The sequence below is a fragment of the Pteropus medius genome, unplaced genomic scaffold, assembly GCF_902729225.1.
Source record: "Pteropus medius unplaced genomic scaffold, Ma_sr-lr_union100, whole genome shotgun sequence".
NCBI classification, from domain to species: Eukaryota; Metazoa; Chordata; class Mammalia; order Chiroptera; family Pteropodidae; genus Pteropus; species Pteropus medius.
The window spans coordinates 17,638,968-17,666,715 of NW_024349796.1; the positions used below are offsets into that span (position 1 = coordinate 17,638,968).

The 27,748-nt window shown below is 55.3% G+C and overlaps 1 long non-coding RNA gene across 1 annotated transcript in view; it reads right to left on the minus strand.

The window, feature by feature from the left end:
* The window catches only part of LOC120619243 (uncharacterized), a 60,624-nt gene extending 33,625 nt beyond the window's left edge, over positions 1 to 26,999 (minus strand). Inside the window, exons 1-2 of the long non-coding RNA XR_005657438.1 lie at positions 26,377 to 26,999; positions 7,971 to 8,071 (exon numbers count right to left, since the gene is read on the minus strand). This is a non-coding gene — a long non-coding RNA (uncharacterized LOC120619243). The remainder of the gene's footprint in view (positions 1 to 7,970; positions 8,072 to 26,376) is intronic.
* Positions 27,000 to 27,748: the final 749 nt, after the last annotated feature.

Sequence of the window (27,748 nt, forward strand, 5' to 3'; positions counted from 1 at the left end):
AATCCAATAATATTTATTAAAACATTTTACTTGGCTAATCATTTCATGGTCAAGATTTGGAAATATTTGTTTTTCCAGTGAAGTCAAGGATTTAAACGTTACTCACGGTGCCATAAAGATGTTATATGGTGTTCATATAACCTGAGTATTAAAAATAGAATGAATTTGTTATTTATGAACCATTAAGTTTTACTTCGCCCCCAGAATAAATTTTATATCATTACGGACCTATTAAAACCCCCTCTCTGTGTTTGCGCCCTCCTAATTCTACCTTCCCTAAGATATATTCGCAAGCCAAATTTACAGATATGTGGAGATAAATCAGAAAATTTGTTTTAATGCCGGGAAATCTGCTTGTATTGAACACACGGTATGAAATGGTGGTTTTTTTTTTTTTTTTTTGCTTTTTACTTTAAATTCTCTTGCTGGTGAGAACATCAGTGCTTCGTGCTAATAAGACGTGGGTCAGATAAGCAAATTCGCTGGAGTTAAATTTTTAGCCCCTCTGCTAAACTGAAACCTTGAAAGGAAGCTTTCTTTCTATTATTGAAAAATTAAAGAACCTCTGATTTCTCCAAACGATTTAATTCAGTGATTCCGGGACGAAAACATAGCGAAAACCCTGGTTATTAAAATGTTTGTACACACAAATGTATTTGCCAGTAAAACCCTAGAAGCAGCCTGGAAATCTGGGCTCTGGGGCGGCCGCGGGCCACCTACTGGGTGAAATACTGCACAGCTTGTCCTCGACTCTTATTTAATTTAAAGCCGGAGCAAATGCTATGCTTCAGACACGACGCTGGGGGCGGGTACGAAATCGAAGCCGGTGCCCGCGTGGAAAGAACAACGTCAAAGAAAGCAAAGTTCTAGCATGAGAACATAAGAGACAGGAAGCGTGAGCAGAGTCCCTATTGCTGGCCGTCCGTGAGATAACAGATGCTCCGTATGAAATCCGTTACGACAAAGTATTTTTTAATGAAACGCCTCTGAATTCCTCCTGCGAGTTTATAACGTGCGCCCCTGGTCCCTGTCCCGCGGCACCGGGGAGCAGTGTGGCGAGTGTCACGTGCTGCTTCTGTACCACCGCCTGGTCCCTGTCACTTCCCGGGGCCGCGTCCGCGGGAGGGGCCAGGGCTGCGTTTGGAAAACAGAATCCCCCGTGCCATGCCCGCCTTGGGAAAAGGAAGGTCCTTGGGTTTAAGGTCGGTGCCCGTTTAGCAGCTGAGCTCGTTTCCAGTTGGGACAGGCGGGGCCGCCCCGCACGGGAGGGCAGGATTGACTCAAGCTCCTTCCTGCGTCAGGAACCACCTAGGAAGTGGCGAAGGGACACTTTGGCTTCCTGCAGAGGACACCACATTTCGACTGAGGCAAAGCCTCGTTCAGCTGCCCCATGGAAGCCACAAGGAGCTTCTACGAGCCCCACGAGCGAGGGGGTCAGAACCGACTCCCCCAGAGGCATAGACAAAGAGCACCCCTCCCCGGGGGCGCAGAGAGCATCGCCGTGATCAGTCAGAGAGGCAGGCGAGTTATTAGCTTAGCCCTGAACCTCCTGCTTAATGTAGGAGCCGTTGCCATGCTTAACAGCCCCTGGCCGCAGTGACAAGCCTGGGACCTGCTCGAGGAAATTCAATTGAAAAGCAGCCAAGAGGAACAACAAGCCAAAACAGATGTCCCGGCCACCGAGATGTGCACGCATTTACCGGGGATGGGAATCGTTTCGGGGGGCGGGGGGTCACTGCCTTCTGAGTCCGGTAACCTCACCCTTTCGTCCGCGATGACGATGCCCAGCTCAATGAGAGCCATCCGTACCCGTTTTGCCAAATTTTCAGCAGTTTCTTTAAAATAAGAAGATGTCAAAGGCATAACCGCTGTTACGGGAGTTCAGGGTCTTCGATTTATCTACCGAGTTTTACTAAAACATTTCAGCTGAATCGTATACTCGTAAACTCTGGTCTCACGACGACTGAAAATTCCCTTTAAAAAAAAATGTGTGAATATAATTCAAATGGTTCATGTAATCATTGGATATAATATTACCACTTTGGTAAGGTTATATTTCCATTAATCCTTTCTTAGCCACTCCTGGGGAGTTGATGTTGACGGAGGTGTGATCACCGTGCATACACAGAATAGAACTAGCACACGAGCTTGACGAAGATCAGTTAATCGGGTTTGAAAGAGAGCTGAGTCTTCAGAGTGACAGCAGCACGTCACGCACACGGCGAAGCGTTCTGCACGCCGCCACAAGCCTGGCTTCCCCTAACGGGCTGGCTTAGAGGGGGGAGACCATCTCACTGCGCTCACTTGTCCGAAGGAGAAAAAATCGATACTCTCAGTAGATGTTAAGTAGATCTAACGTGGGACAGCAGTGGGGCTCATAAGATAAACGTATGTAGAGATTCAAGAGTGCGAGAGAATGCATGGCCCCGCGGAGCCCAGCTCCCACCCCAAACTCTCCGAGCCGCTGTGATGGCCATCTGGAGCAAATGGCAGCTGCAGCGAGTTTTCTGCCGTGACCCCTCATTTTTTATTGGTGGGTTTTAATCTGATACGTTTTTGGGGTCAGCGTGTTCTTATTTGCTTTAGGACGCCTGATTATATCATCCTGCAGGGGAGAAAGGCACAAATGGCCATTCCGTGCTAAAATTTATTGACAGTATTTATGAAGAGGGTGATCTTGGGGAATGCACATTTTTAAAATCCAGGAACAGCAGCAAAAATAAATTAATCAGGAACCCATCACTAATTTACACAGGAGTCACTTACAAGGGAGGTCAAACGATTCATTAAATTACGGACTTACAAACAAACTTGGTTCTAGGACCTTGGAAAATGGTTTGATTGGAATATAGGTCTATTTTTCCTAAAAACCAATTTCACTCCAACTTCAGAGAGAAGGGACGTAAAACCAGGCCCTTGCTGCGAAAATTCGAGGGGAACTTTTTCCTGGTAATGTGAGGAATCCGTGGCCATGGTTCAGAGGACTCATCTGTTCTCCACGAATGTAGGGCTGAGGCCGTCAGGCGCTTTTCTAACTCATTCCCATGAATTCTAAATTGTCAACACCTAAGGTTAATGACACCTGTCTTTTTGCTGTCATAAACAGTTAGGGCAGTTCAGCAAGAGATAAATCATCCTCACACAGGGCTCGCTCTCTTCAAACAAAGGGCACAGCTTATTTCCGTATAAACTTTAGACAATGTATCAGAGAAGAGACTGTTTTTCTTCTTTAATGCTCAGATGAAATCATTGGTCTACAGCACGTTTCTATCTCGATTTGGAATGTCTATCTTTTTTTAACTTTGGAGAGTAATCATGAAGGATTACTAGGCATGACAGATCACCTCATCTCAAAATACACGTGGCTTTTTAGGACCGCACTGCAGGAAGCGTCAACCATCCTTTCGATCGCTAGGTAACCAACACCTTGATCTGAAACATCCCGCAATGGATTGAGGAGGATGCTCTTAGCTAATAAATAAATACACGGTGACAAAGTCAGGAGGCGGCTGGCACAGAGTGATACCATCCAAATCCAACGAGTTCATCCTGCCAATAGCCAAACCCAAGCAGAAGTTTCCTTTCGTGACAAATGTTTTCTAAAGAAAATACAAGCCGCTTTTCTCACCCATCCAAGGCTTGAATAATTTGTTGCTTTCCTGAAAATACTCCTTATGTGATTCAACAAGCACACCACTGACTTTAGAATGCCGGGTCATTAAGACAATAAAGTTGGAAATATTGGTATCACATGCTTTCGATACGCACCAGGCGCGTAGTCAACACAGTATCAGCAGGAGAGGCGAACACATCAGTGACGTCATTAGCTCAGTGAGGTAAGGCCAAGCAAGACTGTAGCACCAAAATAACAACGTGTTTAGAGACAATTTTGCAATTTTCATAGAGCATGTCCTTGAGCTAGGAACAATCGTAGGACAGTCAGGAATGGTGGCAGAAGTCAGTTATTTGTGCTACCGATTTGCCGCAATGAAAAAATATATAGAAACCCTAAAAATAGCACATGAAAATTTACCTATAATTGGATAAACGGCAACCCTCCACTCTGCTCCCCTGCCTCCCCCTTGGCGCCAACACGCACACGTCCTGTGAGCCTCTCGCCGTTGGCATGGCGCACGTGCTTAAGCAGCTCCAGGAACCCTTGGCGTGACTGTCCCCTCGGTCCACCGTCTACGCACGCACTGACCATGCCGACACGGCCACGCGCACAGCTCTAGTGCCTATTCCTGGTTTAAACATATTCATTCTCGCCAGACATCATGACAAAAAGGTTATCTGCCGCCTCATCTCAGCCACGTCTGCGGATGGCTGCCGAAGCCCAGGTTGCTGGCTTCACGCGTTTCGAGTCGCCGGGGCGGGGGAGCCGGGGGAGCCGGGGGACAAACGGCAGCCCCACCAAGTTGTCCTGCAGACAGCAAGCAGCACTCCTGAGCAGCGACTGTGCCCAGGGCCGCTCAGCACCCTTCTGTCGCATGTGGCCTCGGGCACTGGCCTGGGGAGGAGCAGTTCTCAAGCTCTAATGGCTCTTCCCGCATTGGCACGAAGGCCACCCCAGTGACCCTAGTGGCTGTGTCACTCCCAGAAGCATGTGCCTCCAGCAGCACAGGGACCCGAGTCTCATTTCCTCTGCACGTCCCTCAGTTTCTGGTTTCGTTTTAGAAAAAGCAAACCAGTGACTGCTGCGTTTCACTCTGCAGTGACGCCCGCCCGCTCGCTGCTCGGAGCCCCCCGCAGCGCCCGCAGCGCCCGCAGCCACTCTGCGGAGGTCGGCACCTGCGGAAGCCACAGCGGGCACCTGGCCAACGGGGGGCCGGGGAGGGCTCCAGACTGGGGCGTCCCGGGCTCAGGCACGGAAAATCACCGTGACCCGGGGTCGTGCGCTTCCGTGTTCGTTGCTCGGGTCATTCTCATAGCGCTTCTCCTGCGGGGCGGGCAGGGCCGGCACTGACCGCTCCTAAAAGCCCAGACGGACAGAAAACCCAGGGCCGTGGGGTCACAGACCTGGGGCGCCAGGTACCGGAGCCCGCTGAGCCCAGGCGTCTGGGGGTCCCCACGGGGTCCTCTCCGCAGACTGGTTCTCCACACCCGGGGCACAGCCCTTCTCGGCGCTTGACCCCCACCAGCCCACCCCGCGAGCCCCTCTCCCCTGTCTGCCTGGGTCACGGGTCCTGGTCGGTGCACAGGAGCTGTGACTCACGGCCGAGGCCGTTCCGCCAGGCCGCAGTGGACTGCCTGACACCCGAAAGTCCCCATCCCAGACCTGGGGCCTCGGTGCCTGCAAAACACCCCAGGAGAGCAGCTTGCAGACCAGCCCAGGACGCTACCCGGGGCCACTCTGTGGTCTCCAGCTGCCCGCCACTTCCTTCCCTTTGCCTCTTAGCCTTCCCCGCCCTGAATGCTTGTGCAAGCACGCCCACTGGCACCCGCCACTACACGCACACGCACATGCACACGCACACATCGCGACGGCATTGCACTCCGCCACTACACGCATACACACACACACGTGCGACACACGCATACATGTATACGACATTATGTAATTTACTTTTTACTCGACACTACACATTACACGACACGCGACATGCACACACGCATACATGTACTGCATTGTACCTGCCACTTTCATCATTAATACATTAATATCGCAAAGACATTATCGACGCATTACACACGCATTATTATGTACACGCACATATGTATACGCCCATTGCGCTCTCAAGCGCCATCATTGCTGCTAATAATAATACACTAATAATAATGTGAGCATATTAATAATACTTCATTAATATGTACATGCGCATTATTATGCACGCTTTACTGGTGCAATTTCCGCCATGCCATTTTACACGCGACACGCGAGCGAGCAGTAATATTAATGCACGACATATGCACGGTGGCTGGTACTCTGCCGCTATCATTAATACACGCATACGACACACACATTACACGCATATTACCTTCCTCACAAGAGTGTATGTATACGCATTAATATGTAATGCACCCTTCACTGGCACTCCGCTTAATTACTACATGCACACACACATTTTAATATCGCAAGACATGCACGGGCATTGGCACCGCCACCATTACGCAATAATAATAATAATACGAATATCGCCATATACACGCTTCATAAGCAAGACACATGCACACCCACTGGCGCTCGCCACTACACGGAGCATATGCCCACATATATCATTATTGCACGCAGACATTACGTGCACATGCACACATGCATACACACACATGCACGCCTTCCACTGGCACCCCGCCGCTACATGCACACGCACACGCACACTCCTAGCCTTCACCCCTTTCTCGTCTCTGGTGAGGACTCCGAGCCACCCCACGGCCAGGGGTCACCCCAGCATTTCCAGAAGTGGGAGACACAGCCAAGGCTCCAGGCTCCAGTGTCGCTCATTTCGGACCTAGGGGAAGGTTCCCGTTTTACACGATTCGAGGTTTTCAGCCAGTCCGCCTGATGCTGGCTTCCCACAGGTCATGGCAAAATGCTCAGCATCAAAAGCCTTTCCAGAGTGGGCGGTTCAAACCTCCACTTCGTTCAGTTTCCTGCCTTTGCTAACATTCTGCTCTGAGAATCACAAAACACAGTCTAAAAATGTTTGAACATTCCCACGAGGAATAGAAAAATTACTGAATCTTTTCTGCAGGTGGTGACTCGGAGGACAACTGGTTTTTCTTCATTCCGCGCATTTCTAAATCACCCAGAATTAACACAGATTTGTATACCGAGCTCAGTCACAAACAGCTTTCGAGCAATGAGCACGGGCTCTTGCAGGGTGAGGAACCCCGTTAAAGCCAGGACAGAAGACAGCGGAGGGGGGGAAGGTGCCCGCCCCCACCCGAGTGGCCGCCCCCACCCGCGGCCGGCGCCCCGTGGACTCCAGCCGCCGAGGACCACGCACGCTCCAGCTACCGCGTCAGCACGACTTATCCAGACGGCAGAAGAAACGCGGGAAACAGAGACAGGGCCACGCAAACCCGCCTGCCTGCCCCAGGCCGGTTTCTGTCGCGCTCCGCAGGCCTGCCGTGCGCTCCCCAGGGTGACAGGGCCGGAGCGAGAGCGTGCGAGGAATCGCGGTCACGTTTCGCGCCGCCCGTTAGCGCGGTCCCGAGCCGCCGGGCGCGGCTGCGGCTTTTCCCGTGATGTCTGCGACTCACCGTCTTGTAAAGGGCCGTGGATTCACTGCTGAGCACGCACTCGGCCGCCCCCCACGGAGAACATCGCGGCTCTCGGAGGATCTGCTTGCACAAGCGTGAACTACCTGCGGCTCGTCACCTGTCCCGGGGGCCTTTGGGTGGGATTCCGCCCCCCCCCGGGGGACTTCTGTCTGTCCACAGCACCAGGTGTCTCGCCGGGCACCTCCTGAGTGCAGCTGGCCTTATGAGGTGCTGCAGGGGACACGCAGATGGCTAGCGCAAGGCCCTCGCGTTAAGGGCTCACGGGGGATGTGGCCAAGAGAGGCGCCAGCTGAGGACCTGGGGGAAGGACGTCCCAGAGGGATGACAAGAGAGAAGGCCCTCAGGGGGCAGTGAGCCCGGAGGCCGGAGGCCGGAGGGAAGGGCCGGGGCAGGTCTGCGAGGCCAGAGTTTCCTTCCGAGCACGATGAGAAGCCACCTGGAATGATGGCGTCTGATTGTTTAACGACCCTTCTAGCTGCGAAGCAGAAGACTGATCAGGAGGTCTGGCCTGGAGATGGGGCCTGGGCTGGGGCGGCAGAGCCGGTCACTGAGACCCGTGGCGACAGAAGCCACAGAGCCCAGAGCACCAGCCTTCCGACTCTATGGCGCTGGCCCTGGTTACGAGGCTCTTGGAGGAGCCCAGCAGGCATGCATGGAGCGCTCACGAGGAGAGTCACTCCCGAACTGAGGCCGGGGGACTCAGCCTAAGCTTAGGGTCCCAAGGGTCACGCTGGTCTCAGACTCACCGGGTTCAGAAGACACTCCTCCCTTCCGCCCTGAGATCTCATGGGTCCCAGCAGACAGACATGTGCCCGTGTCTCCAGACCAAGGCGACTTCCGAGAGAAGCTAAGGAGGAGAAGTAATGCCACAGTCAAATCACGCGGTGAACCTGCGCGCACCCCTCCCGCCCGCTCCCAGCGGCCCCCCTGCCAGCGGCCCCCCGCCAGCACCTCCTCTGCAGCTTGAAAGCCGAGGTGTGGGAGGGGGCGGGGGGAGCTGGCAGACAGAAGGACACAGCTGTTGGGAGGAAGCCCTGGGAAGCGCCCACAAGTAGACCCTGGCAGCCTTCCCGCCACACGCTCCCTGTCTGGAGTCACCTGCCTGCCTAGTGAGAGGCCAGGGCACAGGTGACCGAGCCATGGGTGTGAAAACGGCCCCGCATGTGGTCTGTGTGGTGACCACACCTCTGGAGAGAGCGCGAAAGCAAACACGCCCTGGGGGGCCTTTAAAACAACGCCACGAGGACCCCCCAGGCAGACAACATCGGTCTCTGCACGAGGCCCTGGCCGGCACCGTAGCTTTTAAAAGCCCCCGGGCGATTCTCAGTCCAAGTCCATCAGCTGATGAGCAGATGAGGACATGCGGTCTGTCCACGCAGTGGAATATTACTCGCCCCCGAAAAAGAATTTAGTGCCGATTCAGGCTACGATTCAGGTAAACCGTGAAGACAAACGCCGAGGAGTCGGCAACGAAAGTCCGCACATCGTGCGATCCCTTTTATGTGAAACATCCAGAACAGGCCGATCTGCAGGAGGAAAGGAGGCCGGGGGCTGCCAGGCATGGGGAGGGAGGAAGGGGGAGGGACAGCCCATGGGGACAGTCCTTTTGAGGTGGTAAAAATGTTCCAAAGCCGACTGTGGGATCGGTTGCACAACTCAGCAAATACACTGCAGCCCCCGAACCGTACGGTTTAGACGGGTGGGTCATATGGAATAGGTTATATCTCAATAAACCCGTTAGAAATAAAGACACGACGTGCGCTTCAAGGACAGAAACTATGAACGCCGAGACGATCGGATTTTTAAAAGATCACGTGGGTCCTAAGAGAGTCCGCTCACTGGAACTTGCTAGAACAGCCAGCGTGTAATGGGGTACGACCCCTCCCCTCCCAGACTGCTTCCTGGGTCGTGGGGCTCAGGGACCTGCATGTGCATCGCCTGGGCCCCTGGCGAACCCCTTCTTCCCCGACCGCCCTGCAGCATAACAGCGCCTCGTCCTTCGCAGGAACTGATGGCTGTCTACACTCGTCTCAGCCGTGTTCACGGCCTCCTGGAACTTCCAGCCTTTCCGACGGAGATCAGGGCTCCGGGATTCGAAGACGCTGCTCTGAGCTCCAGGAGCAACCCCAGTCCCAGGTGACACCCCGCCCACCGTGTGCCTCGGCCCCCGCCAGGGCCACCAGGGACTCTGTGGGGTTCCCCCGCTCCGGGCCAAACGCCGCGGCTCTTCGCGGTCCCTCCCTCTGGACGGCCCCGGTCGCAGCCCGGCCCCGGGGTGGGTCTGGACACGCTCGTCCGTTCACGCACACAGACCCGGGGTGGGTCTGGACACGCTCGTCCGTTCACGCACACAGACCCGGGGTGGGTCTGGACACGCTCCTCCGCTCACGCACACAGACACACAGCCTTCCGACTTGACTCCCGGACCTGGGAACACGCACGCCACCTCCCGTGGAGCCGACGAAGGCCCCACCCTCGCAGGACACATGTCCTCGTCAGGTGGCCGTGCGTTAGGTCACGTCCTGTGTTAGAAGCTCTCGATGCTGTTTTCAGCGGGGCACGCAGTGCAGGGAGGGGCGGGCTGTGAGTTTTGAAACCGCAGGCAGAGCAGGTACACAGAGAAGGTGACAGGTGACCAGACCTGGAGGGGAGACCGTAGGGTGTATCTGGAGCAGACAGAGAGCTGCAGGTGGGCCTGGAGGGGGACTGGGGGCTGAGCGGCCTCAGAGATGGGGTGACTGGCCGCAGATGAGGTGACAGAGAGCAGAGGGCAAAGCAGGGACTGGCTCCTCGGCTTCCAGTTGGAGTTTTAGGCTGAGGAAGGACCGTCTACGAGGACAAGTGACGTCCACGGCTCATCTGAGACCCTCGCTTGAGTCACGAACCCACTCTTAGATGAGCGGGGAGCTGCTGAGGGGCCTGCTCCCTCGAACCCCCAGTGCGGATGTGCGGCTCCTCCGAAACCCACCTGAGGCCCTGACCAGAAGGCCGAGTCCTGCGCTCTCCCTGCTCCTTCTCCAGACCCCCCGGAGCGCCCCCCTCAGTGCCCCGCGGGCTTCCCACAGCACGGGGCGAGGGCACTCACACCCGCCCGGGCTCAGGCCCGAGCGGAGGGCGTCCGTCCCTAGCAGTCGGCTGTCGCGGTGACTCTGCTCCTTGACTGACCCGCTGGTGCTCGGGACTCAGTCCCAACATGTCTTCTACTCGGGCTGCAGACTCCTGGCCCCCTGACATCTGAGCAACTCAAGAAAGTGACAAGACAACACCGCGGTCCCTTTATAAGACGATGGCGTGACAGGGTGGGCGCTTCTCCAAATTCAAACCCGAGGTCGTTGAAATTAACGTGAGACTCATCACAGAAGTTCAGGGAGCAGCGTGCTTCACCTAAAACTATCTGTCCGCGCCAGGGCGTGACTTAGCTATTTCTCGAAACTTCTCTGGCGACAGACTTTTCTGGCATTCTCGTGCGCTTTACTGACATTTAAAGCTATCGGACACGAGCCGGAGGGACTGATCTACCCAGATGACACTTCAGGACTTGCTGCGAAAGCTGCGTGTGCCCTGCCTGCGTGCACGCTCGCCCTCCAGCACACGTGGGCCTGCGGGAAACAGAAATGCATTTTTCCTGCAAATTACTGGTATGTTTAAAGTTCAGAGTTGATTGACACGTGCTTTCACTTAATGAAGGTAATTACGAAGAATAACAATTCCGAACAGGTCTGGTCAGTGTAACAGCCCCGTCCCACCGCGGGGACCCCGGCGAGAGCTGTCAGACAGGCCGGTCTGCCACCAACCACGCGAAGGCCCGCTCGCGAGACAAGAAACAGATTAATAGTCGTCAACACTTTCCTCTAAACACTTGCTGAGAGGAATAACGGCCGCCAGCGCTGAATGGAGCGGCCGAGGGTGGGAGGCCCCAGCCGGGCGGAAAGCAAGGGGCCCGGGCCGCCCCCGGCCACGGCCACGGCGGCCGTGGGGAAGCCAGCACCTCTCGGGTCCGCCTTTCCGGGGGCCTGTCTTCCCTAACCCACTGGGCCACGTATCGCTCGGACTAAGCGTCCCTCCTGCACCCTTGGGCCAAGTAACAGCCCAAACGGAAAATCCATTTCCACTGCAACGCTTAGACCTTCTCGGGCACCTACTCTCTGGTCAAGACTCATCTCGCTAAACATCAGGCGGTCCTGGGGGCCCACGGGGTCAGAGTTCGATGGGGACCGTCCCGCGGGCCTTGCCCGGGGAAGACAAATGCACACGGCAAGGGTCCCTGGTCACGCGTGGTCCCGATCACGCCGCCAGGCGGGTCTCGTTCTAACTTCAAACTCCAGGAGCGTGAAACGGGGCCGCACTGCGGCGAGATCCATCAGCCACACACGCCGGGCAAATGAGCACTGTGCCTGAAATACCAAAGTACCGAAGCGCGGGCTTGCCACTGGACTTTTCGCTCCCGCGAATAAATCGCAGGTACAATGAAAGCAGACGACAAAGGGCATTGAAACAATCAAACTGGATACAACGTGAACTTTGTTACTATGTCATAATTGTGGGGCCTTTTATTCCAAAGCTGGTTAGGATTTAGGGTCATGTTTTTTTATAGCAAGAGGGCACAGAATTATAGCCAGTCAGTTATATGATCTCAGCCTAGTCATTAATGTAACGTGACTGTGTTTGCTTTTGTGTGACATGGGGCATTACGAGACACTGCTGACGTACCAGATAATGGCAAAATAAATAAACAGTCGGCGTGTAAGACAAAGCCCTCCAGTCCATTGCCTCCAGAAACATGCGTTCTACATTTAAAAATAAAGGGAAGCGTTTCTATACTTAGAAGTCGAAAAATGTGTATTTAAACATTCGCGTTCTCCCACGGAAAATACATTTCCGTGATGCTGCTTTAACGGGGAACATGGCCGGCTGCTTTTGTGCAGAGGAGGCTGCAGAGAGGTACAGGTTAGAGACGCCTTTAGTAATGTCCTATTCTGATAGCACAAAACTCAGCTGACACGGGTTTCTCAACAATGTTTCCATTTCTTTGTTTGGCTGGAACTACTATAAAAAGGATCAAGAACTCCCAGCGTCTTTAACCATCACTGTAGCGTTCTCATTATTTGCTTGGAGACCACTTATTAAGGCATATCTCGGGGGCAATAAAAACAAACAAGGCTGCATCCTCCCATGTTTTTGACCTCAGGGGCACGGCTCACTTTCCCACAATGAGCGGTCGGCTCCGAGGGAGGCAGCCTTTGAAACATGCGGACGGAGCCGGTCGCGGTGAAAAGCCAGCTTCGCGCCTTAGAAGCACAGACTCGGGGAACACAAGAGCTAGAGGAGACCTTATCAGTTGTCAAGGGTCGCCCCCTCATCCTTTAAAAGAAAAACATATTGATATGAAGTGCTGGGAGAAAAACAGCATTCCTTCCGACAGCCGAGACGTGGGAACAACCTATGTGGCCACTGACGGATGGGTAGATAGAGGAAATGGGGTATCTGTAAGCGAAGGGACACTGTTCGGCCATACACGGAAGAAAATCCTGCCATTTGTGACAACACAGATGGACCCAGAGGGCATTATGGCAAGTGAAATAAGTCAGGCAGAGAAAGAAAAATGGGACGAGCTCACGTATTCGTGAAATCTAAAAAACAAAAAAAACGTAACATAGATTCAGAGAACAGATTGCTGGTCGCCAGAGCTGGGGATGGGGGGGTGGGCAAAATGGGTGAAGGTGGCCGAAAGGTGCAAGCTTCCAGTTTCAGAATAAATAAGTCCTGGGAGGTCATTGTTTTTAGTAAATTTTAAAACAAAAACAACAACAACAACAACAAAAAAACATAGAAAGAAAAGAACCCTCCCGAGCACGAAGATCTGGGCCGGGGCCTTACTTCGGTCGGCCACGTGCCGTGTGGGAGGCCGCTTCCCCACCTGCGAGCTGGGGACACTCGTGGCGTGCCTGTGCCTTCTCCTTCAGCCAGCCTACGCCAGTGTCCGGCAGGTAACGGGTGACCGTCCCGAGGCTGTTGAAAAAGGAGGCATGCCTCAGAATCCCTGTGTCAGCCGTGCAGACGGCGAGTTGAGTGCCCGTTGCTGTGTCACCCGATTACACGTGGCCGTGATGACGCACGGCAGCAGCCATCGAGCTAACGCAGACAGCGGCTCGCAGCTGACACCTCCCTCTGCGTGGGCGTCTCGGGGAGCTCACGCACGGCTCACCCGCTGGTCGCCTTACAAAACATTTCAGAAAAGTAGTGACGGACACCGTCCCGCACTCACCAGGCACGTGGCTTCTGCACCTCGGCTGGCTTGCTCTGTCGCCCCGAGGTAAGAGCACGTGGATGCCCTGCACTCCTGGGGACATGGGGACTCGGAACTGCTAAGGGGACTTTCTGAACCATGTGCATTCGACCGTATTCTCCTACAGCCACGGTCGGCACAGTTCCACGGGCCACTAGTTACCCGGCAGGAGGAAAAGCGGCTGTTTCTGGGGTCACTAATGTGGCACTCGATGCTGCAAGTGCTTCCTCAGAACCCTGGACATCGGCCCTCAAGGAATGTCTATCACGGTCGATTTTCTGGAAAACAGCTTTGCGGCAAATCAGCACAGGTTTTCGCACGGCCGTGTCTGGTCACCGCGACCGGTCACCGTAGCTCGGTGGCTGGAACACTATGCACCGAGGACCGAACTCGCTGGCCAGGGCCTGTGGCCACCGTGCAGAGTTCAAAGATGACTCGGGGCTTTCTGGAGCGATCGCTCGATTTCGGAGTTGCACTTTGACCCTAGGCAAAATGTGAGAAAGGTCGTTCGTCCCTTCCGTCCCTGCCACCAGCGTGGCTGTCGGTGACTGCGGTGACAGTCCTCGTTCCTGCGTGGTGGGCTGCGCTCTGGGGACCCCGTCCTCCTCTGCGGCCACCTGCCAACAACAAGAGGGGCTCACGGTCTTGGAAACGAGATAAGTCTTAGGCAGCTGTGTGATTTCCGGCCTGTTCCTTAACTTCTAGAAGCTTCCATTTCCCCATCTGGCAGGAGTAAATGAGATGACATGTGCAGAGTGCCCGCACCTGCTGGGTGCCTTCCACCCTGTCCCTACAGCAGCAGGAGACGAGGGCCGGGCGGCTGGTGACGAATACGTTGCTAGTGCCCAGTTAAGAAGGGGTTTTTAAAAATATTATATTATTTTAATTTCTAAAACTTTTTAAAAAATTAAATTATTTTAATTTCTAAAACTGACCTAAATAGTATGTGATCATTGAAAATCTTTCTACCAATATGAAATATTTGAAATGAACCTGAGAGGTCCCTGAAGCTGGCACTTGACTTGTTAATAATTCTTGGGTTCCCTATGCCTGCACACGCCACCGTGCGGGTCTAACCAGCCCCCAGGGGGGCTGACGTGGGCACTGGCCCCCGTGGGGACCCTCCAGCGGGGTCGATGAGGTGTCGTGCTGACGCACGGCCGGCCGGAGCTGTGTCACTTTCTCCTACATGAAAATGTGAATTGCGTATAATTTTCACATCGCAAAATATGATTCTCCTGATTGTTTTCGAAAACGCAGAAGCCACTCTTGGCTTGGAGGCCAGCTCTGGCCCACGGCCTACTCTCGAAGGCCGCGTCGACACCCGAACACAGGAACCAAGACGAACCGCTGAGAACTGAAGGTGCTGACACAGCCCAAGGCAGAGCTGGGTGGCCGTGACCTAACGCACCCTCCCGGGAAGCCCGGACTAGGATCGCGGCCCCGACGGTGGGCGGTGGGCGTGCGCGAGGTGCCGGGGTCTTCCAGGCGGTGCCGGCTCATCGCCGGCAGTTTGCTCCCTCGAGAAATGACAGGCCGCAGGGCGTCAGACAGGGATGCCTGGCTCTAACGAGAACTTAATAACTCAATCACAAAACTTGTGTCTGCCCGCGTGGAAGCTGCTTTTACTGTCCTTTGAGTCATAAAAAACCCCAGCTCCGCGTTCCCCAAGTGACTGGCTTACAGGCATCGATTTACGCAAACGCCGGCCCATTGGGTATCAGCCCAAAGATTTGGGGGATCCAGAGACACAACCACTGGAGGTTGGAGATGAAGTGAGCCCCACACAGGAGGCGTGGGGATGCTGGACAGGGCCGCAGCCGTGGAACCTGCACACAGAGGCGAGGGCACAGGCGCTGCTCCGTGACGAGCTGCGTCCCCGCTTTCTTGGTGACTTAATTTATTCGTCACACACGACATTCGATAACAGAACTGTTAAAACACGAAATTCATTTCCTCTGTGAATCTGCCAAAAACGACTGAGGATCATGGAGGAGAGACTGAGGACTCGTCAGTGGTGGACAGAAAAAGAGAGGCCACGTTTGGAGATGGTTCCTTCTCGTCTTTGGCCAAAAGTAAGAGACAAACGAGAGGGGGGGATGCGGTGAGGAGACGCGGGAGGAGGGGGCCCTGGCAGGGTGGCCTTGCACGAAGGGCGTCCCTTTGGGAACATCGACACCCCCGTGGGGACTTGCGGGGGGGCCACCAGGGCCACTGCAAAACCACGCTGGTCCCCACATACCACAAGCCACCAACAAGCTCTGCCACTGCAGGCACCATAATGTGTTTTATGTCATCGAGTTGCCTCCTCTTCCCCAGGCCCTTGTCCCCTCCTACTAACCCGGAACAAAGCCCGCCTGCCCGTCACCTCTCCAGGGCTGTGCCTCAGGAGCTCGCCCCGCCCAGGGGTGGCACTGGGAGCCCGTTTTTGTAGTGACGGTGATGCTTCTTCCCAGTCCCATGGGGAGTTTTCCAGTTACACACACAGAGTAAACCCACAAGCTGACGGCATGCGGAGGCCAGGGACCACCGCAGGAACCCCAAAGCTGCTTCTCGTTGAGGCTGAGAATCAGGGACGAAGCTTAAACGGAGAACTTATAGGAGATGGCCGACGAGAACAGCTCTGTGCTGCTCATGTGGACCCGAGAAAAACGGTGATTGGCCCCTGGGGTGCGGGGAGCTGACACGGCCCACGTCACCCGTCCCCTGTCCCCACCTGGACGCCTCCACTGTCCACTGCATCCACAGGCTGCCTTCCCAGCTGTCCCCTTCGGGACGGCCACCCTGCCTTCCCTGATTTCAGTCACTTCCATGTCCTAGATTCTGCTGACTTCTTAAGAGTAATAAGAAAAAGTGAAGAAAGATTTTTTTACCATCACGTGACTTCATACAAAGACAGATTAGGAAAAAATCTTTGTCTAGATCGCGTAACTTCATTTTTCCTCTGAAAATAATTTAAATATTGGCTAAATTCTTTGGTAAATACAGAAATTAAATTTTCCTGGGGGGAGGGGCGGCAGCGTTGCTACGAAGACCCGCCCTCTAAAAGCAAACGCCAGACTAGAGAAATGCAAATGTACAAAGCTTACCGCTTAACGGGGGATAAAAATGTGATGAATAAGAAAAACAAGAGCTCGATTTTTTATTCAATCGGCTTTGGAGTCAGGTAAACCTACGTTCAGATCCTCGACCTGCAACTGAGAGCTCTGTGACCTTGGGCAAGCTGCTCACCTTTTCTGTGCCCCAGTCTCCCACAAATTAACAGACTCTTTCGTATCTGGCTCGAGTGAGGGTTAATTGAGATGACACGTTGAACCCTTTAGAACGGTGCTGGCCCATAGCGACGTCTCGACAGACTGCTGTGATTATTATCAGTGACGCTTTCTTATGAGGCATCATCGTCCATGCCTACAGAATTGCCGCCAAGACTGAGTTCCCTGGGAAATCCATTTAGACGCGAATTAAACTAAACAACGAACACAACGTGAGCTGGCTCCCACTCTGGGCTGGATAGTCTCGTGATTGCCCCCAGGACAAACGGCCAGAAGGTCCCCCAGCATCTTCCAAAGTCTCCGGACGTCTCCATATAAATGTCTCGTTTTATTTTTTTTCACGAGGGAAAAACATGGGAATTTATATCAGCAGCCTCAATCAAGACCTGCTCCCGGATGTTCATGGAAAGCCAAGAATAGACGTCACACTCGGAGGGCGCCCCAAAGTGACTGCGAACACCCCACGCTGCGCGCATGCACACGCCATGCCCATAAAACATAATAACTGTGCTACTTCTGTTGGCCTCTAGGTATGAAAAATGGACACGAAAGAACTTTGACACGAAATGACACGAAAGAACTTTCTGAGAGTGCTTAGCGAGAGGTTCTTTTCACAATATTAAGAACCAAAAAAAAGAAAAAAGACTTTTTTTTTCCTCTGGTCCTTTCATTTCTCAAGTTCATTGTAAGCCAGGACTGGCGTCCAAGTGAGACCTGCTCTCGCAGGCCTGTGAGACGCTGCCATCCAGTGGCCATGGCGGGCACTGCAGCGCGGGGCTGGCCTCCCCTTTGTCCCTCCAAGGCCAGGTTTACTGGGCAAACCTCCGGGACAGCCGCCGACTCTCCCACTGTGGTACTGGCTACAGCGCTTCGGCCTCAGATAAATGGTTTCCCTTCCTCAGCATGAAAAGTACACACGGGCCATAATAAAACCCATCAACTCTTTAGATTTTTTTTTTTTTTTAATATTTGGATAAATGATGTTTGGGGTGAAAGGAAAACCCAGCCGTTTACTAAGCAAACATTAAAAGTAGATGTGCAAATCTCTACTCTGAGATTTGGGAGGAAGGCGCACATGCCTTCCCAGCGACAGCCAGCTGTCGGCATCGAGGACACGTCCCCAAAGAACACGCTCGCGGTCAATGTCATCGCATCGTATCGCTGCTGAGATGCCACAGGAACGGCACTCTCGCTCACGGCAACCCGCCGGTGACAACGCGGGTTTCGTCACACGTGGAAGGTCACAGACCCTATCGGCAACGATAAGCGAGGACGCACTGTGGGGCTGGTCAGCGTACAGCAGGCCACCAATGGCGGTACGGGGAGTGTGACAGGAGCTCGCTGTACCCTGCCCCGTGCAGCCCCTTCACCCCCACCCAGCAGCTCGAACAGCTCACATTCGCACGGCCCCTAAGTGGGGGTCCACACCCCAGACCGCACCTCCTGAAGGCGCACTCTCCTGCCGTCCTGGGCACGGCTGTCTCAACCGCGGACAGTGTCTGCCACACGATGGCCATTCGGCAGACGTCCGTGAATGAATGAACACATGCGTAAAGGGTCGGGTCCTGTGGCAGAAGCCACTGTGCTCTTCACCTCATCTGGCCATGCTGCTGTGCCGTCTGGGGTCCTTCGCAGGCAGGGACGGTCATGGGACCCAACTGTGGCCATTGCAAGCGTTGTGTCCAGGTCTGACCTGTTAAAACTTCCTGTAATCACTCTGTCATCCACCTGAAACTTACGTAGTATTGTATGTCAACTGCAATTTAAAAATAAATTAGAAAATGATAAAGTAAAACATCCAACACGGGACCCTCCTAGCCTGCCTTCCTTCCTGCCTTCCTTCCTTCCTTCCTTCCTTCCTTCCTTCCTTCCTTCCTGCCTGCCTTCCTTCCTTCCTTCCTTCCTTCCTTCCTTCCATTTCTATACTCTTCTTACATGTTGATGAATGAGCTTGGAAATACTTTCATGATCATACCCAAAAATCTGATTTTTAGAAAAATTATCTGCATTCAGTATCCAGTACTAACTAACACATGAAGTAGGGGCAGCGAAGTTCAACGCGATTCTCGGCAACTCGGACGGGGTGAAACAGAAACATTCACTCTGCCAGACCACTGCTCATGGCGGACGGAGCGCAGGTCCCTGTACTTGGAGCAACACTGTTGTGACCAACGCAGGTCACGGAAGGGGTTTCACAGGCACCTCCGGTCCCATCTGGACACAGCCCGCCACGCGGGGGCGCTGTGCAGTGCCAGGCCTCTCGCCGCGAGAGGAGATCCTGGCCCTTCCCAACCGAGTCAGGCCCGGGCGGGGGCTGAGGCGATGATGCTGATGAATAATACATCGCATGTTTACATTCATCCCAGAAGACCTTAAAGTGCTTTATGAGCAAACGCATCCCCCGCCCCTGAGACGCGGCCTCTCTGGGGGTGACAGAGGTTAAATGGTTCACAGGCCGAGCGGACAGGAAGCCCAGAGCTGCCTGTCACATGACTTTCGCCGGAGGAAGGCAGACGGAGAACAGCTCCTCACTGGCAGTCGAGGAGAAAGGCAGAGGCCTCGAGCCCTTAGTAAATGGGAGGAACGGAAGGAACTAAACCCATGTTCTTCCCAGATCGTGAGAAGTCCGCTCTCTCAAGGGGCCGCCTGGGGCAGTTCTTTGGGAAAAAGAGCTCGAGCTATAAATTGTCTTCAAAATATACCATCGTCTAGGTTAGTGCTGGGGTCAGAGGTTGATCTGGAAGCTATTCCCTAGACCAAGAGAAGAGTAAAGCTATTTCGAATATTACTACGCATACCAGCGACCACCTCCGAAGCGTTATTACTGCTCCTGCTGGTGACCACCGCTAGAGCATTATTGCTACTAGTCCTGGCCACCACGCAGACCGAGTGCCTGGCCCAGGACCCACTTTCGGGGTGCCCCTGGCTTCTGCCGGTGTGTCATCAGACGTGGCGAAACCACAGCCCCAGACCCGTGGATCCAGGATCTGATGTATCGACACCACAGCCGACTCGTGAGACTCCAGGTTGAGAGGTGCCACTTGCGGTCCTCATAAACTGGCCTCTTTGCAACCTCATCCCAGGGGACCCTGACCCGAAGGTGGAGGTGTTTCGCATCCCGACAAGGACGAAGGCTTTGCCCGCGGTGGACAGAAAGCTCTGGGGCTGGAACAGAAGCGTGGGTTCCCGACACCCTTTGTCCTGCCACAGGCAAGCAGAGCTTGGACGTCCGGGTCCTCCTGTCCCCGCAGACCGGAGCGCGGTGGCCCAGCAAGCCTCTGCTCCTTCACCCCGCTCCCAGCAGGGTCCCCGCCGCTGTCCTACTGCTCCCTGACGTTGCGTGAACAGCGTGCAGGTTCCCGGTCACCTGGGGGAGGACAGAAGGTGTGGACTCGAGGAAGCTTCTGGAAGCCTGCTGGCTAAGTGCTGGGGGCGGCGGGGGATGCAAAGGGCTGCCTCCAAGAAGCAAAGAGCTGGGGAGGGGAGGGAGAGAATGAACCGAAACAGCCTGGACTCTCTCTGGACTTTGGCTTCTGCTTATTTGCCCTTCAGTTCCGTATAAAACTAAAGCACGTAGAAAGCTCTCGGGTTCTGTAAACTTAGGTAAAATCAAGCACGTTAGGGTCCCAGCTTCCAGGAGCCTCTACTTTGGACCTAAATTTTGCCCCAAAGGCCTGACCGGTGGTGGAAATCTTAGCACATGGGGGGCCACTTAGATTTGGGGAGCAGGGAGCCCTTTCCAACCCCGCCCTCGCGATCACACCCCAGGGGCGACAGCCTCGCCTAGAAGCCAGCACCCTGCTGCAACCCGACACTCCGGCCAAGAAGCTGCCATCTTTGAACGTGGGAAGCGGGAGGTGAGTATTTTTGAACAGTTTCAGCCATTTCAGGTGTCGGGGAGCGAGGCCGGCAGAGACGCGGGGACGGGGAGGGACGTCCAGGGCCCTCCAGGCTGTCGCCGCACAGGGCCAGCTCCGCACACCGCGCCTCGCTCGCCAGGGCCTGCCTCCTCTCTCGCAAATCCGTTCTGAAGTCGGCTTCATGGATGGAAGAAAAGAGAAACGTCCTAGCATCTCGGGTTCCTGCCTCGTGAGCTTTTAAGTCAGGCCTCCTCCCCGCGGCCCAAAGCCCCTCCCAGGCTTCCCCCCAAACGCTCCTCCAACCCCTCGCTCTGTCCCCGGGGCATCCAGGAGCCACGTCGCTTCGCATCAGTCACGAGGACTTTCAAGAAGACCATTCCCGCTCTGAGGATTTAGGAAAGGCCTCGTGAGGAAAGCAACGGGTGACGCCACGGCACATGCATTCCCCGCCAGGATTATGCCGGGGGCGGGCGGATTACGACGTGTCGCCCTCAATAGCTCAACCTCTTCTGAAGAACAGGCCAGGGGAGCGGCCTCTCGAGACCTCGGCGTCCTATCTGCTGAGCCAACTACACTTAGGTTGTCAGCTTATTCTAAATCCTGCTGTGATGTAAAGCAGGGAAAGGAAAAAAATAACCAAGGGAACATGAACCCGCACTGTTCCAGAAACCCGTGCACTTTCTGATCGGGGTACACGTCCTTCCGAGGCGGAGAGGACAAGCTAGACAGCTCCACGCACGTGGCAAGGAGGGCACAGACCTTCGGGGCGTGCTCAACAGGTCACGTGACCACGAGGCCCAAATTCACCTAGAGTCAGCAGAAATGCGTAGCTTCACTTGCTGACCATGTTTCTTGGAAATACCAGCAAGGGCTTGAATTAAACTGGACGCTTCGTACGGATTTCCCAGCCTGTTTTCTCCCAGCATTGGGCCAGTGGATGTGAAACAGGAAATGTCAGCTCTTTAAGGACAAAGTAACCATGCAGCGGCAACAGCCGTCTGATCGAGGTTTTAGAGCTGCAGGGGGAGGTCTAGTTCCTATAAATGTCGGGACCTAAAGTGGATGAGGGAACATGCATTCCCTGTGACAGTGGCCGCAGGGGGACTCAACGAAGGGCCAGGGGTCACGCTGGCAGACACCACAGGGGAGAGGAAGGGGCGGGGCCCGTCACAGAAGCACCCTCCTCCTCCCAGAGTCTGGAGCTGGGGCTGTGCTGGCTGCACCTGGCCACGGCCAGGCCTTGGCCACCTGCTGGGACGGCGCACGAACGAGTCAGCCTGGGGGTCCAGGGAGGGGTTGCAGACCCCAGCTCTGAGCAGCTGCACCTCCACTCCGGTCTGGACGATGGAGGGACCTCGGCGCCCTCCCACGAGCACGGCCTCACCTAGTACCTTTCCCCAGAAGATGTGCCCTGGAGTCAGGCCTTTTTCTGTCCCCACGCTGGCCACTGTTTGTTCCCTGGACCAGCTGGAGCCATTCACCCCTGTCCACAGCTCTGTCCTTCCTGGGGTGAGGGGACAGGTGACAGAGTTCAGCGAAGAGCCCCCAGCCTGCCAGGCCCCGTGCCGGGGCTTCCGGGGCTGGCTGTGGAAGCAGTACCACACTGCGCAGGGACGGGGCTGGGTGGCCCCATTCTGCCACAGAATTGCTGGCCTCTGGGCCAGGGACGACCACACGCACCCATCAGGCTGAGCCCCTTCAGCTGCACCCCGTCCCCAGTCCCAGACACTTGTCAGAGCTCTTTCAGTCATCAGTAATGGGAACCTAAAGGCCAGGCGAGCAGTTCCTGCTTCAGGCACAGCTGGATCCAGGGACTACACCGAAATCATCAGGCCTCTGTGTTCTCTCTCTCTCTCTCCTTGGTAGGGCCTAGGTCACATGGCCATCCTTGGGGTCAGGGATGGAACACTGTAACCGTGCACCTGACTTGAATCACATGACTTAGAATAAAGAAGTGGACACCGAGCACATCAGAGATGCCAGCCCGACAGAAGAAAAGTCGCTTTCATTACAAGGCTCTGGGGAGCCTAGACCAAAGGCTCTCAGCCCGCCCCCCGCCCCTCCTCCATCATCAGGCTGTAGACTCACTTGCTGCACGTGGTCCTCCCAGCCCAGGACGGCCCCCTGCTTTGTCCTGGCCCCCGGGGCCTGGGAAGCACCAGTCCAACTAGAAAGACCACGACCAGGCAGGGGAGCAGCGGCTCCCAGCTCCGCCCGCCTGGGGTCACGGAGGAAAGAGCATTGTCCCTTACAGAACAGCAGAGTCAGCAGAAAACGGGTTTACAGACCAAATTCAAAACCTGAAGCGTCACAGGCGACTCAGTGTGAGACTCTGCCACCGACACGTGACACTGACCTCCCAGAGGCAGGAGCGGGGACAGACCGCTCGCTGGAATTAGAGTGACTAGGTGAAGCGTCACAGCCTTCTCGTGTTTAAGTTCTAGAAGGCTCGGAAGGCCAGGCGGCCGGGTTTCCTGGGTAACTAACTAGACAGCTGGGAGGAGGCTCAGAGGTACCAAGACTCGTTCGAAGCTGCCCGTGTGGCTGTATGTTTCAAACAGACGTCAAGGGCAAACATCACCCTCTCTCGTTTTACCTGCATCGACTCCCAATCCAGTCGCTCAAGCTCCTGACTGCACAGCAGGAGCCAGCGAGGACGGGCGGGAACTGAGCCCGGCGGGCAGAGCTGGCCGCACTCGTGTTTTACTTAAATGTGGCATTTCCTTCACGTCTCCCGGAGCAGCCACCTCCAGCACCGAGGCAGAATAACAACACAGGAGGGGTGCTGCCTGCTGGGGCGCCCTGGGTTCAAACCCCAGTCCAGCCTCTCGTGACCTCGGGCAAGTCACGTCACCTTTTCCTCAGGTACGGAACGGCAAGATTAATGGGACTTTTGTAAAGGCGAACGCACAGCGTCCGGCACGTGCTCTGCGGCAGCCGAGGGCGTGGCCTCCCCGCCGTCCGCCATCGAGTGCGGGGAGTGGGCAAGAGAACCGTGACCCCAGGCGGGCGGAGCTGGGAGCCGCTGCTCCCCTGCCTGGACATGGTCTTTCTAGTTGGACCGGTGCTTCCCAGGCCCCGGGGGCCAGGACAAAGCAGGGGGCCGTCCTGGACTGGGACGACCACCTGCAGCAAGTGAGTCTACAGCCGGATGGAGCCGGCGAACTTCCGCGAGCGGCATCGGCAGGCTTGTGCGCACCACGTCACCTTTCTATCCGTCCTAGACCTGGTCCACAATGGTCCTTTGGTGTCTGTGACAGGAAATTCAGGCTTCTTGACTTGACGGGGGGAAAAACGGGAGGGCTGAAGGGTGACCCCGTAAAGCTGGCCCATGGCGGGGCTGGAGCCATCCAGAAACAGACGAACGTGTCAGCGCTGGTGTACGGCGGAAGCGAGGTGTGTTCGCTAACCTGTCAGCAAGCCGCACGTACTCTGGATGACGACCCTGACACCGAGGGCCTTTGCCGGCTGTCATGGCCTCTCTCGCTCTGCTCAGCTGGGCGCCCTTCCCCCTCCCCGTCCCCTACAGGGCAGCGGTGACAGCTTCCAGGACTCTCGATTCACAGGTTTTAAGCCCACACATCCCCGGCACAGCCTCCATGGCCCTCCCAGGAGACGGGGGACAAGAGCTACACTTTGCAGTGCCCGGGAGAGGGGTGGTGTCCCTGCTCTGTCCACGTCTGTGCCAAGGAGACATGGAGCCGGCACTTGTCCACACACCTCACCCGCGTCCCTTCCCTCAAGTGTGAGTCTGCAGTGTGGCTTGGAGCCCTCGGCCAGCGAGAAGCTCCCTGCCCCGGCCCAAAGCAGGGGGGAGCCCACCTCAGCTGACTGACATGACACCGCCCAGCCCTGTCACCGCTGGAGTCAATTACGAAAGGCATCTCGGCGGGAACGAAACACCTACTGCCTCTGAGATGAGTCATTTTTAAAAATCTCTCTAATAATTGGTGATTGGTTTGAAAGTAAACCCTTTCTGCCTGAAAAAGGAGGCGACGCGTTTCAGGAGGGGCGGGCAGGGCCTCCGCACTTGTCTCCTCTGCCTGCAGGTGTCGCCATTGAGCCAAGCAGCGGGCGCTGCCAGGCGACACCCTGTTCACGATCCACCCGCCCTGAGGCTGTTGCGGGATTAAGTGAAATACCGGGTAAGTGATGAAGCGTCGCCTCTGGTCGTTTATTTTCGGTGAAGCTGAGTCACCAGGAAAGTCTCTGCATGTCTCGTCGGAAGCGGTCACTGTGTCTGTGGGGCAGGACAGAGCCTCTTCTGAGCAACGAACGTGCCCGTGTCCCCTGACTTGGGTCCTAGCTTATTTCGTCCCCTGTTGGCGTCTGGCCCTTGCCCTGCCCGGGTGAGAGCGACAGGGCAGGACGGCGCCGCGCACGCGGGTGACAGTCGGGACGGTCATCGGGGCCCGGGCGACGCGTGGCCCGCACGGGGCGCAGGGGACGCGCGGCCGGGCCTGGCAGAGCCGCGCCCCCCGGTTTGCAGGGCCCTGGGCGGGGAGCAGCGCATGCGGGGACGCTAGTTCGTCGCCCTCCGCCCTACGCCTGTCGTGGGACCTCGCAGGGGCCTGGGTGAACCTCCTCCCTCGCAGCCCTGCCGGGGACCAGCCCGCGACCCTGCGGCCGTGGACTCCGGCCTCCAGGTGGCAGCCGCCCGTCCCCGCGCGTCCGGCCACCTCGCGCCCACCCCCCAGCCGCACGCCTGGCCTCGGCCTGTCCCTCCGCCGCCCCGTCCCCCCCGCCCCCGCTCTGAGTTCTGCGCCCCCTTTGGAGGGAAGGTAGCCTCACTCTAAACTCACATTTTCACTTTGGAAAAAAGAATGGAAACAAGGAACCACTCAAAAATTTAAAAAAAAAAATTAAGGTTAAACGCTGAAATCTGCGACAAACGAGTTCCATTACCTTCGACTTCACCTGCATTATCACCAGACCTGCCCGCCCCTCACGCATCTGCTGACCAGCCGGGGCGACGCCAGAGAAGAGGCACGCGAGCCCTCGCTGGCAGTCACTTTGTGGGAAAGGGATGCTTAGGGACTCACTGGATTTAAAAAAAAAAAAAAAGTCTGGCTACAGAGCCTTGGGGCCAGCGGCAGCGTGAGTCGCCCCAGCTTCCCAGAAGGTCACAGCCGCACTTGGCTCCAGCAGAAGCTGCTCACGCTTCTGCCAGGGCTGCTGACGCCTCCCCAGGCGGAGGCCGAGTCCCCGCTCCGCCCTCGCCGGGGTCTGGGGCCCTTTAACGTTACTTCGCCGTCCACCTGAACCGACTTGCATCCCCTCCGCTGTGTGCGGGGAGGGCCCGCGGGTCAGCGAAGGGCGGAGCGAAGGAAAAGGAACCCGAATCTAGGAGGGAAGAAGCCTTTCCTCATTTGCTGGTCTCGGGTCCAAAGGCGGGGTTTACTGAGCTCCACAGGGGTCTCCCTGGGGCAGGTCACCTGGGGGGACAGGTGGCGCCGTGTGAACCCTCTGGAGAAAGCCTCATGTCAGCAACACCTGGGGACCCAACAAGCTCTGAGGCGATCTAGGCTTTTTCCATGCTTTGCACTAGAAGTATGCCTGTCATTAAACACCGGTTGGAACGAGTGAATGAACCCGGGTCTCAGATGAGCAAACGAGGTGCCCACACCCCACTTCTGAGAGCACTGAAAACTAGTAACAGTTAAAGACGAAAACGCTCACAATTGATTATATCACACAGTCGCAGCGACTTACAAGGCCCAGCGCACAAGCCTACCTGACAAACCCTGCACAGGAAGCTGAGGCCATTGTGCACCCCAGGGAGAAGCACCTCTGTCCAAGTGGACTCCTCACAGCTCACTGGGCACAAGTTCATAGCCAGAGTCCAGCAGCTGGTGCTGGCAGCGGCCTCTCACACACCCGGCCCTTCAGAAGCCACAGGTGAGCCTAGGTGAGCGCAGCCTCCTGCACCTGCCCCTGTCAGCCCCCTGGGCTGAGCCCTCCCTTATGAGGGAGTTCCTGGTTTTGTGGTTTGACCAATGGAGTGAGAGCTGCCTCCCCCGTCCAATCAGAGCTGCACCATCACAACCTCATCTACATCTACACCGACCAATCACAATTGCTCTCTACCAACCAATCATCACGTGATACTGACCAATCCGACTGTACAACTTCGAAACCTATTTGCATAAGACAGACCTTGGGCATCTGGGTGAGCACTTGCTCTGCAAAAGGCAGCCTCCCCATCGTGTGGGGGATGGGTGTGGGGGACAGGGGTGGGGGATGCCTTTTGGGTTCCCACCAGAGGTTCCCTCAGGTTGCGAACTGTCACCTGAATAGTCTCTCCACTTTTGCTCCATAGCCTTTGGGATTTATATTTAGATAACTCTCAGAATAGTGATTAGCACACAGGCCCTGCAGATTAGAGTATGCTAATTCCTTAAGCAGACTAAATATTTTGCTAAAAATTTCAGATAGACCTCATGACAGACACTCGCACAGCCCTATATCTTCCTTCCTTCTAGTTCTTATTATCGTGGGGCCTGTTGGTGGCAGATACATGTTCAAGTATGTCACGTGGAAGCAATTGCAAGCCTACTTGGTACACATAAAATGTTGACACAGACTTGCACCGTGTGGTCTTGTATGCACGATGACAAGGGCTTTGCAGCTAGTGCCGGGAACGACGGGCAGACTCTAACAGATACTGGCATCTACTACTCACCAGGACTTACTCCTAAGGTTTCTTCATTTTAAGCTTAATGTGTGGCATGGGAATCACTCTGCTTTCTACCAGGAAATAGGTGTGAAGACAACAAGCCCCTTCTCCGAGGCCATCCAGACACTAAGCAGCCTTGCTGGGGTTCACACCCCAGGTGTGTGAGAAATGTGTCAAACCTCAAAGTTCAAGTTCATGCTCTTTCCACCATAGCACCCGAGGGGAACTAATTTTAGACACGACCAATTAAAGGGGCAGAGCGATGTTTTTCAAAAAATCTAAGCAGTTGTCATAATGATGTTAATATGTTTAGTGTTTCCTAGGTATGTGTTTGATTTGCATGCCGCGATAGCTGTTATCAGCAATTTTGAGTCAGGAATAAAACAAATGAAGAAAATAAAATATATTTCAAAAAAACCTTAGACCAAGA